Source organism: Rhipicephalus sanguineus, chromosome 9 (assembly GCF_013339695.2).
Source record: "Rhipicephalus sanguineus isolate Rsan-2018 chromosome 9, BIME_Rsan_1.4, whole genome shotgun sequence".
In the NCBI taxonomy this organism is placed as follows: Eukaryota; Metazoa; Arthropoda; class Arachnida; order Ixodida; family Ixodidae; genus Rhipicephalus; species Rhipicephalus sanguineus.
In genome coordinates, this window is record NC_051184.2 from 78,685,778 (window position 1) to 78,695,586 (window position 9,809).

The window sequence follows — 9,809 nt, forward strand, 5'->3', positions numbered from 1 at the left end:
AAATGCCCATCATATGAAAAATACCGCAAACCAAAATTGTTTCTCTAATGCTCGTTGGGCCGATACTAGACATGAAAAAAAATTAATGTCTTCGCGGAAAGTTCATATACCAAGGCTGCCTGCATGCCACACTTCACATGCGCAACGCATGTGCAGTGTGGCGGAAGAGAGCGGAAGCCGGCTCGGCCGGCTCCATTATGTGCACCATCAATCGGGACTTCACAAAATAGTCAACACACGACACTCACTCTCACTCGCCTACAATGCAATTAACGCATACTCAGGGTCACCGCTCTTGCTCAGTGCTCTAGTATAATTTCAAAATTTTCGCGTCACTCCTTTCACTACCGGGAAAGAGATTAATTAGAAATATTTTAATCGAATGAGTTGAATAAATCAAATTAATTCTTTACGGGGCACTTTTCACCGACTCATCGTTCATCGATATAACCATCGCTACCTTCCACGAGGAATTGCCCCTGCGCAATCATGCCCGGCTGCTGTGTTGACACACGAACGTTGGCGGTATGTCATCAAACAGCGTGACATAAGAAATATTGGGAGAACACACCGCATCTGGGAAAACTTGAAATCGTAATCATTTGCCACCAATGTCGGAAAGAGGAATGGGGTGCTTATGCTGATAACGCTGTACGTGCAATCACTTTGTCGGTAGGAAAGATGAGATGACAGGTGGTAGAACGGAGATCACTATATTCAAACTCCGACGTATGTTGCACTACGCTTTGGCCACCCTCTAAAGTAAATAGCCTCAGGAACATCTGCGCATTGGAATTAATTTTTCGCGTCTAAGTTAAGTTTTTGTTTTATTGCTGGAGTTTTACGAGCAAAAACGCCCGATATGACTATGAGGGATGCCGTAGTGGAGCGCTGCGACAACTTCGACCACCTGGAGTTCTTCAACATGCACCCAAATTTAAATACACGGCCTTCCTGCATTTCGCCACTATCCAATGCGACCGCCGAAGCCCGGATCGAACCCGCGTACGATGACATTGTGGAGTAAACAGCCGTTGAAGTAATGGGAGCTACACCTGAGTCGGGCTTTGTGACTCTTTGAGCTGTCATTTGCAGCTACTATCGTGGCTGAATATTTATTTTCATCTTGTAGGGTCAGTTAGTGTACACTGGCTACCATATTAAAAATTATCTCTATTTTATTTTTCTGCTTTTGCTGGTATGTTACGTGTTTTTCACAGCGCTTTATAATAGGCGGGGCGTGTTGTACGAAAAATGTGCTTGGAATGCACCACGTCACTGCAAAGCACTGTGTCATTTTGTGCAGGCTCAATGCTGCGATTGTTGTTGTAATCTTCTTTACTTTAATGCATTCGAGTGACAAGTAGGGAACAAATGAATAAAGTTTGAAGACAACCTAACGCTCATGAGGAACCAAGCACATTCTCATTAATTAATTATCTTAGATTAATGTAGTCCTTGAGTCTCAGAAAGAAAAGTGACTATTTGTGCCCATAATGAGCCGAATCATAAATGCAAGAAACTGCAGCAGCGAAGCGCTCGTCATTACCTAATGAAAAATGATTTATTCCCGCATATTACCTTTCTCATAATTAATAGTACATATATGAACCATTAGGGCGTGACAAATTGCTCCATGAGTTTATTAAGAGCGAGAAACGCGGTGCATGTTTTTCCAACCCAAGAGTGTAGCTACTGCTTATTATATAAAATTGATCGTCGCAGTCGCGCTGCTCAATTCCCGCCGCTGATGATCACGATAAATTATACATACCATCGTAAAAACCAATTGCGCTGCGGCGCAACCCTGCAACGGGCATATATATTCCTTTATCCATGTTGATATGCTTAAGATAGAATGTGACATTTGAAGACGAATCTGTACAACACGCTGAAATTGGCGGCAGAAACATTTTGCCAAGGCTCTTGAATTGCCATTTTCGGGCGCGAAAGATAAATATGCATCGATAATCCCCATAAACTACAGGAATACGGCAACAGAATGAACGTATAATGAAAGCATTTCTTAACGAGCCTACGTGAATGTAGTACCGGTGGCGCCACGCATGACTAAATACATCTCAGCTTGTTCATGAACGCGCGGACGAAGTGCACAACTTCTTTTGAGGAGGTGAAGGACCGGCTATGAGGGAACAGCGCCCACGAGTACGAGTTCATTCGAAAAATCTGATGGAGAGCCCAATGATTGGATTGCAGTTGAATGAATAGCATGTTCAAATTATAACAGCGGATAGGGAAAATTAGCCAACAGTTTAATATTTACTAGGGGTGTGCGAATATCAAATTTTTCGAATACGAATCGAATACGAATATCCACCTTCGAATATCGAATCGAATATCGAATATCAAAGGAAAAATGCCTTCACAGTAACGATATTATATTTAACATGTAGCTATTTGAAAACAAAAACATTAACAGCCTCACTGGCAACACAACATACACTGCTACTCCAGAACACAATGTCCGGGCTAGCACAATGCACATCACAACGCAAGCAAATATCACGGCACAATGAAAGTAATGACTAGATGTTATCATGAACAAATATCAGTTGATCCACATGATCAGGCAGCAGGCGATCCGTTCTAACAGAGACAACCCCTCCTGCCACTGAAAAGGCACGCTCGCTTGGAACAGAAGTGGCTGGTATAGGGAGGTACATGGGGCAAAGCTTTGCCAGACTGGGGTATCTGAAGGTGCCTAGTCCGGCACCAGTCACATGGGTCACTGTCTTTCTTCAAAAGTGGTCCCGCATAGTGAACGAGTGGTAGTGCGGCACGTTACGGCCGCATAATATTGCAAATGTACGGTTACATGATCGCCAACAGCGCTGCACGTCGGAGATGCACCAGCAATAAATCATACGTATTGGGGCGCTCGTCGCAGGCAGATATCGTGCCTCCGTGTACTTACGATGTGTATCGCTCCTCTCGGCAACGTTTTTAGCTATACGAACGCAGCAGAAATGAGGAAGACGAGTTATTTGATGCATGATAATCGAATCGCATATTGGAATTTTTCGATATATAGAAGTTATCGAATATTCGAAACTTTTCGAATACACGATTTTCGAATCGAATACGAATGTAATATTCGACGAAAATTTGAAACTTTCGAATATTCGCACAGCCCTAATATTTACGCGTCGTTGAATCATCACTATAGCAAACAATGAACAAAGTCAACTAATATGCATCAGTCATATACTACATTAGCTATAGCGCTAATGTAGTATATGTTGTAGTACGTTGTAGTAATGTTGTAGTAATGCAGTATATACGCTGGTGGCAGGTAAATTCGTACAGAAATGATAATTTATGGCATGCATCTCACCGCGGCATAGAAAGGGAGTGGAACAGGCCCATGAAGATATTAAGGCGAAAGCCTTAGATGCCTTATCAAATGCGAAAGTTGACCGGCGTCGCGCGTCGGCGTCCCTCGCCAGCGGCTTCAGCACCAGTGATGCAGAAAAAGTTATCCCGCAATGACGTTACCATATGACGTCATCATGACGTCTCAGATAGGCAGAATTTGTGGCGTCGTTATGAAGTCATCCTGACGTCACAGTGACGTCATGTACGTAACATCACATGGTGACGTCATCACAAGTCATTGTAATTTGGTCAAAAGTGGGCCGATCACGGAGGCAGTGCAAAACCAGGTGAGGTGCTTCCGATCCTGGAGGCCATGGAAAACTACGTTAGGTGCAGAAAGCTTTCGGAGGGTGGCAGGACAGGATCAGTGCATCGACTAGGAAGAAAAAGAAGACGGCTTTTGCCTTCCAGTCGTTTCAAGTGGGTGCATAAGGGACCCTGTGAGTTTTATCTTCAAAAGCACGTGCGTCATTGTTATCTACGTCATTTTTCGTTGAGGAAAAGAAAGCACAAGCACATTTCCAGAAACTCTTCAGGCTGACAAAGTACACCACTTTATGGACAAGTATAATTTGACGTCGTCATTCTTGGGAAGAGCGTGGGCGAATGCGGAGTATTGGCGCGTAGGAGTTACGCTCTCTCAGAACATTTGTTCCCGCAAACAGACATTGTCGTCGTGCGCTCGCGGACTACATGCCACAGTAACACGCGTGCAGAAGCTCCACTCATTCAGCCATCCTGAATTGGCCTCAAGAAGTTGTCCGCGAGAATTGATGCAATCGTCTTAGAGGGCTCGTAATCTAGTGTTCCAGTTTTCATCGGCAAACCGGACTGAACAAAGTTATGACTGCTCTCACACAATGCTTTTAAACAGTGACTTTGTAGTGTCGTTACCGACTCTCTCCTTCATTCTTTCGTATCCCCCTTTCCCCTTCCCCAGTATAGGGCAGCCAACTGCAGTATATTCCTGGTTAAGCTCCCTGTCTTTCCTCTTCCTCTCTCTCTCTCTGTCTACACGTCAATGCAGCTTGTCAGAATGCGCATTAAAGGGGTACTGACACGAAAACATTGTTTTCGTTTTGTTGCATCAAATGAAAGTCCGAGCCTTCAAGACCCTAGAAAAGGTAGTGCTAAGCGCGAGTGCGCCCTGAAAAAGTAATTGCAGTATGTTTTTAAAAGCTAGTTTCGGTTCCTACTGTACCCTGACGTCAAAACACGGTATGAGTTTTTCGTCACGTGCTCGCACAATATATAGTGACATTTCCACGGCAGCTCCGCACCGTGGCTCCGTTGGTGACGCACAAGCAGCCATTTTGAATGTTTTGGTGACGCACAAGCGGCCCATCTTGGAAGTTTTGGCACCTGACATCATCACAACTAGCCATACTGCTGCGTGAAGTCACCAGAATTAGTTCTGTAGCCTGACGTCAAGCTAGTGTTGGTGGCGGTAGGTGAGCCATGGGAAAACTTACTTTAATATCAAAATAAAATATCTCATCGGCATTTGCTGAGATTCACACTTGCTCAGAGCCGTCTCTGCATACAGGAGGTTTGCATGGCAGAGTAAACTCGCCTTCGAAAAAAGCTGCCAGTACCCCATTAAAAGATTGAGGTTGTCCATTTTCCCATCGATGCGTGAACAGCCATAATTAAAACACAAGCATAAAAAAATTAGCGCAGCTTGCACTAAGTCGCGCAAGGCTGGGTCATAGCATAGCTGCTGAGCACGTTTCAGCTGAGCCTATCTTGTTAACCATGTGTACAGAATGCTTGGGCGGTGATTGAGCGCGTGCCGGTTCATGATGATAATAATTTTCTACCTACGACAGGGGCAAACCTTGACCATAACAGCTCTGCTGTAAAAAAAGCTTGAAGGCCGCTTGAACTTCGCCTTCAAGAGTAGAACGCGATAGCGTAATTGGACCCCGTTTGCATCGCCTTCACATTCGCTAGCAAGGCTTTCGCTTCTCGGTCATCATCATTGGTCATCACCTCAACTGTGTCGCGAGCGACGCAGAAGGGTCTTCTGATTCCCACGCGAAAAGCCCGACTTCGATTGCGGCCCGGAGCCATGATATTCATTATTTGACTTTTCACAATTTTTCGCTCACGCACAGCGCTGATTTTTCGCTCACAACGAACGACGCCGACGCCGACGCTGGAATTTCTGCGAAACGAGCTCTTTAACGATGTCGCGTTAAAATTCCCATAGCTCGTATATACCACAGAAATTGGGCAAATCCCACTACGTTTCAGCTTCTTATTTTAACCGTCTGTGCAGAATGCTTGGACGGTTATTGAGCGCGTTCCGGTTCATGATGATGGTAATGTTCTTTCTATGTCCCACGGCAAACCTCGACCATATCAACTCTGCTGAAAAATTGGAGAGAGAGAGAGAGAGAGAAAAGTGTCATTTTCAAAACCCAAGTCCGGGTCCGAGCTCTAGGGCGAGGTTTCACTGACCTCCCCGAAGATGGTTAGTACAGTAAAACACCACTTGAACGAACGTCAGCTGAACTATTCGGTTTTACGAACTTTTTTTTAAATCCCCCGCCGAAGCGCAATTGGACCCAATGCTAACGCATTTCAGTTTAACGAAATATAGTTCACAGCGCATTTTAGTTCTACGTACATATTTTGTGACACTATCCAATGCCTTCCACGTCATACTGATCACAAGTACAGCCGCACTCTCTCTAACATAGGTTTACCGTGGCCTGCGCGATAGGTTCCGCCAGTGGCGAGCCAGATAACGTTTTGCTTTTGAGGACTATGCCGCCTGTAACTCCCGTGTTTAGACATGCGCCACTCTGTCTACAGAAGAGATTGTAGCGAACGTGTTACCTCAGGAACAAGAGGAAAAGAAAGAGCTAACCCTTGTAAAGGAAGCACCAAGAATTTCAGCTAAAGAAGCACTGATAGACTTGAAAAAAGTGAAGTCTTCGCCGCCCAGTAGAGCGTTGTGCCAGAGACGCTTTATGAGAGCTGGGACACAGTGACTCAATTCATGACCACTGCCAGTACTAAGTGCACAAGTGCAGCGAAAGATTACTACATTCTGCAAAACATTCTAAATAGGCAGAAATTCACATTCAAATGAGCAGCATTGCAGACAAATGGGTTCAAATTTCATTTCAACATGTCATGTTTTCTTTAGCTTCCGATAACAAGTTGCAACATTGCTACTTCAGTTTAGCGAATTTTCACTTTAACGAAGTTTTTTATGGGGTCCCCCGAAGTTCGTTCAAGTGAAGTTTCGCAGTATATAATTAAGGAGAGTTGCCCACGAGGAGGTTGTTTTACCCAGGGTCGCAACCCAGGCCTTCCATGCAAGTATATAATATTATCTGGGGTTTAACGTCCCAAAACCACGATATGATTATGAGAGACGCCGTAGTGGAGGGCTCCGGAAATTTTGACCACCTGGTGTTCTTTAACGTGCACCTAAATCTAAATACACGGGCCTCTACCATTTCGCCTCCATCGAAATGCGACCGCCGCGGCCGGGATCGAACCCGCGACCTTCGGGTCAGCAGCCGAGCACCGTAACCGCTATACCACCGCGGCGGACTCCATGCAAGTATATCAGAGCGCAGTGAATCGCGTTGAGGTGTATTGGCTCTTGGGATGTGACTCTTATTCTTGACTTAGGTGTATGGTAGTGCCACTTGCACGTCGGCGTTCGCGTGCACCTAGTGTATTCCTTGGGTTAAGCTTTTGTTTCGCGCGCTGCTGAATTGGATCTCAGAGGCCACATAGAAAGACGCGCGTGGCTGATATCTGCTCCGCCAGGTGCCGTCGCGATCCCAGCTCCTCACAGTGTTTCAATAAAATCAATCAAATATTTTTCATTATATTATCATGAGAGTTAATTGGTCCTTATCTTAAGTAAACTTACGTTCCGATATCACATGTATAAATTATAAGCCTTAACTATATAAGCCTTAACCAGAACCTTCAGTTTCTATTTTTTATAACACGTTTTCTGAATATTCGGAAAACCGGAAGTGCTCGTCCGGAAGTATTTGGAAGAGAAACAAGAGCGTCACTTGGTGCTCGTGACACCAAAAAGAAAAAAAAATATTGAGGGTGCCCATTTTCCCATAGATGCGGAAATGCCTACAACAAAGATGTAAGCGTAAAAGAACACTTGCGAAAAATATTAAAACGCACATCAATTGTAGGCATCACGAAACGTCAGACACAAGCGACCGTATGCGTCCGCAATATATGAAGAAACGTTCCTGTTCGTGATGCGACAATATAAACACTATACGCACACACAACAAAGAAAAGTGAGAAAGAAACAAGTAAAGGCAAGACAGGAAGACGAAACGGGAAAAGTTCGGTTTGCTACCTTGCAGAAGAAAAAGTAAGTTAACGTGGCATAAAGGAGGCAAGATGAGTGTCGAAACAGATAATATTATCTGGCGTTTAACGTCCTAAAACCACGATATGTGTATGAGGGACGCCGTAGTGGAGAGCTCTGGAAATTCTGACCACCTGGGGTTCTTTAACGTGTACCTAAATCTAAGCACACGGACCTCAAACATTTTCGCCTCCATCGAAATCCCGCGACCTTCGTGTCAACAGTCGAGCGCCATAACCACTAGACCACCGTGGCGGGGGTATCGAAACAGAAGTCGGCGCACAAATATGCGGGGGCACTGACAGCTATCACACGCTGTCTGTCTTAGTCGTCGCTGCGCTGCTGAAGATTGATGATGTGCGGACCCCCTCCCCCTTCTCCTACAAAGACGCAAGACAGAACCAAAATCGAAACAACAGCTGGAACATGATTGGGTGTTGCTGAAGTAACGTTCTGAACAAAAACGTGCGCAGAGTTGTTCATTAGGGGGAGGAGGAGGTTCACCGCAGCGCTACCCCTCCCCCACTGCCCCTTCGATGGCCGAATAAGAAAGAAAACAAACTCCGCAAGCATGAAAAATGAAGCTATGACGTGCTTCTCACAACGGCCTGTCATTGGTCCCCGGCTATACGGTGCGAAAGGTGGGAAGAAAGCTGTTTTGGTGCAATATCAGTGATCCTTGGATGCCATTATCGTGAAAGAACATGCGTGGCCATAACCATGCTGAATAAGCAGTGGCGTGACAGGTAGGACAAAGTAAAGGTACGGCGCAGAATTGGCGTCCCCTTTAAAAGACTGGTTAGGGGAGGGGGTTGCCTTTCCCCTCCCCCCCCCCCCACCCCCCCCCCCACTGACCTCTTTGTGCACGTCTATAGCCCTGAAACTCAATGCTAAGAGTCAACGTTGAGGTATCAACAATCTACAAACCAAACCGTCAGTACAGTTCAGCGGCAGTGCTACCATATCTGCCAATTCGCTAGTGTATTCACTGCTTTGTTCTTTCGACACCCGCGGAAAACAATGTTTTCCCTCCAGCAGCCGGCGGACCGGCATTCCACTGCTGCCACGCCATTCTTCCTGTTCATTCCTCGTCGCCAAAGGTAATAAATGAGAGAGCACAAAAACGTGTAGAGGCTGCCACGTTGCGAGCAGCAAAGCTCGCTATGCAAGCGCGTGTTGCACACACAGTCATCCATCTCGCTAAACACACGTGAGGAATCACGCGCCGATCGTCAGCACTGCTGCAACAAAACGCGGCAACAGATTCCTTTCTGTAGCGGCACGAACATAGACCCAAAGAAAAAACTATAGCGATCACAAGGGCTGTTTCATTTTCCTTCTTAGATTGCGAGTTTCCGACAGGAGGAATTTATTACTCGGCGAGCGTTAACGGAACAACATGCTCACATTTATTTTTATTTTCTTTCCTTTCCCGCGATCGACCGACAACTGCTGAACCACACTGCATCCGGCGCACGGGCCTCCTTTGCTAACGTACTAAACACAACAAGCGGGCGTTCAGTATGTTGCCAGAAGTAGCGTCCAACGTAATGGCTTTTGCTATCCGCCTGTTTCTTTCTTTTTCGTCTTTTTTTGTTCTCACGTGGCTTTACTCCAAGGGCGGACTTATAGCTAGGTGGTTTACCGGCAGCGACTATGTTTCCTCATCGGCTGCTGCAAACATAAAAAAAAGCTGGCACAGAACTGAAATCCTTGAATTAATGTTAAATCAACCGATATCACAATTAAACTAGCTGTATGTTACATTGGTTCAAATTTGTCATTATTTATTCGACACTCTACCTCAGTATTTACGGTCTAAGAAACATTACGCAACACTAATCAAGAGAATGCTATCTACATTTTATCCTATTAACAAACATGAATGGACGAGCACCAGGAGGGCATAAACCTCATTATGTTACACATGCAAAGGATTCATCATTGACAAACGAATAACAAAGTGGTGTAGAGCAAGGCCGCATAAAGTCTGTAAAGCCCGAGAAAGGAATCCGACTAAAACTTCGTCAAGGCATTCTCTTGC